Source organism: Echinops telfairi, unplaced genomic scaffold (genome assembly GCF_000313985.2).
Source record: "Echinops telfairi isolate 266 unplaced genomic scaffold, ASM31398v2 ScPeMD7_17;HRSCAF=63, whole genome shotgun sequence".
In the NCBI taxonomy this organism is placed as follows: domain Eukaryota; kingdom Metazoa; phylum Chordata; class Mammalia; order Afrosoricida; family Tenrecidae; genus Echinops; species Echinops telfairi.
In genome coordinates this window covers 9,882,852-9,885,266 of record NW_022103914.1, presented here as the reverse complement: position 1 = coordinate 9,885,266, position 2,415 = coordinate 9,882,852, and the positions used below count along the sequence as shown (strand labels likewise).

The window sequence follows — 2,415 nt, the reverse complement described above, 5'->3', positions numbered from 1 at the left end:
AAAGTAGGTGAAGGGAGACATCGGACAGTGTAAGATATGACAAAAATAATAATAATTTACAAATTATCAAGAGTTTATGAGGGAGAGGGAGTGGGCAGGGAGGGGGAAAAATGAGGAGCTGATACCAAGGGCTCAAGTAGAAAGCAAATGTTTGAGAATAATGATGGTACCAAATGTACAAATGTGCTTGATACAATGGATGTATGTATGCATTGTGATAAGAGTTGAAGGAGCCCCCAATAAAATGATTTTTAAAAAAATGGAGTTAGGGCTCTACCAGCGGGGATCGAAGACGTAATGTCACACAGGAGATTCTTGGCGCCCGGGCACGGTCTCTGGGCTTCCTGCCTCAGAAGCGTAGCTGTCGGCACCACAGGAAGGTGAAGAGCTTCCCCAAGGATGACGCCTCCAAGCCGGCCCATCTTACGGCCTTTCAGGCCTGCAAGGTCGGCATGACCCACATTGTGCGCGAAGTCGCCAGGCCAGGCTCCAAGGTGAACAAGAAGGAAGTGGTGGAGGCGGTGACCATCGTGGAGAACCTCCCATGGTGGTGGTAGGCATCGTGGGCGAAGTGGAAACGCCTCGCGGCCTCCAGACCTTCAAGACGGTCTTTGCTGAACGCATCAGCGATGAGTTCTACAAGAACTGGCACAAGTCGAAGAAGAAGGCTTTCACCAAGTACTGAAAGAAGTGGCAGGATGACGAGGGCAAGAAGCAGCTGGAGAAGGACGTCAAGCGCTTAAAGAAGTCCTGCCCAGTCATCCGCGTCATCGCCCACACCCAGATGCGCCTGCTCTCCCTGTGCCAGAAGGCGCACCTGGTGGAGATCCAGGTGAACTGGAGCTCCATGGCTGAGAAAGTGGACTGGGCCCGTGAGAAGCTGGAGCAGCAGGTGCTGGTGAGCCGGGTGCTTGGGCAGGACGAGATGATGGACGTCATTGGGGTGACCAAGGGCTAGAAGCTGCCTGAAAGACCCACCGAGGACTGCGCAGGGTGGCTTGTATTGGGGCCTGGCATCCTGCCCATGTGGCCTTCTTGGTGGCCTGTGCTGGGTAGAAGGGTTACCACCACTGCATGGAGATCAACAAGAAGATCTACCAGATCGGCCAGGGCTACCTCAGCAAGGACGGCAAGCTTATCAAGAATAACGCCTCCACCGACTACGGACTCTCGGACAAGAGCATCAACCTTGGGCGGCTTTGTCCCCTATGGTGAAGTGACCAGTGACTTTGTCATGCTGAAAGGCTGCGTGGTGGGGGTCAAGAAGCGAATGCTCACTCTGCGCAAATCCCTGCTGGTGCAGACCAAGCGCTGTGCCCTGGAGAAGATCAACGTCAAGTTCATCGACACCACCTCCAAGTTTGGCCACGGCTGCTTCCAGACCGTGGAAGAGAAGAAAGCTTTCATGGGACCACTCAAGAAAGACCGAATTGCTAAGGAAGAAGGCGTGTAACAGATGGTGTAGCTGGTGGGATCTGAATAAAGACTTATTTTCCAGTTTGGGGGGCGGGGGTTGTAGGAAATGGAGTTAGGATTTCTACAGCAAACCAGAGCTGTGGTAGTTATATAATTGTCAATTTGAGAATTAAGTGTGTAGGGGTGGAGTCCAGCCTGTCAATCAGGTCATAGCCAATGAAGCTTCTGTGAGGGCATAGCCTTCCCCTAAGGATTCTGGGAATTCCGGTATTTCCTCCTTGGAGATGGGAGACTCTGCTCACACCCTGGGAGACATAGCAGCTGACAAGACACATGGACCCACCCTGATGCAGCCCTGGGTGCTGGAGACCCCTGCTAGCGCTGAGCTGTTTCCAATGCCACTGGATCCAAAGACTTCCTAACCACTGGCCTGTGATCTTCTATGTCGGTGTCATTACATGTGTTTCGTGAGTCTGAAGAGGACTTTATAGATTGGTATCGGACATATGGGCTAATACCAGACTCATGGACTTGATCGGACTGGGATGTTTTCTCAGTGTTAAATTGCTCTTGTATACAAATCTCTTTCTTATACATATATGTGTGTCCATGGATTTGTTTCTTTAGTCTACCCAGACTAACACAAGAGCCTTCCGCAAACAAAAGGCTTTGTAGTTCAAGCTCTAGTTCAGAAGAAAGACCTGCTGATCTATTTTGGAATAATCAGCCATTGAAAAACTTGTGGAACATAGTTCTACTTTCATACACATGGGGTAACGGAGTTTAGAAATCAGCTCACCGCAACTGGTTTTACAAAAGGAGACGGACAGTGTGGAACTTTACCTGAGCTCTGTGCACCTGTAACACAACCGCTGTTCAGAAATCCTGCCACCCTCCTGTGTTCAGAGAAAGGCTAACTCTATTCAAGTAATCATTAAAGATTACCAGGTTCTGTCATATTCCCACACTGAATCATTGAAAATCAGTGACTCCAATAAG

At 50.0% G+C, this 2,415-nt stretch overlaps 1 pseudogene; it reads left to right on the top strand.

Moving 5' to 3' along the window:
- Nucleotides 1–273: 273 nt before the first annotated feature.
- Nucleotides 274–1,453, top strand: LOC101662482 (annotated as a pseudogene).
- Nucleotides 1,454–2,415: the final 962 nt, after the last annotated feature.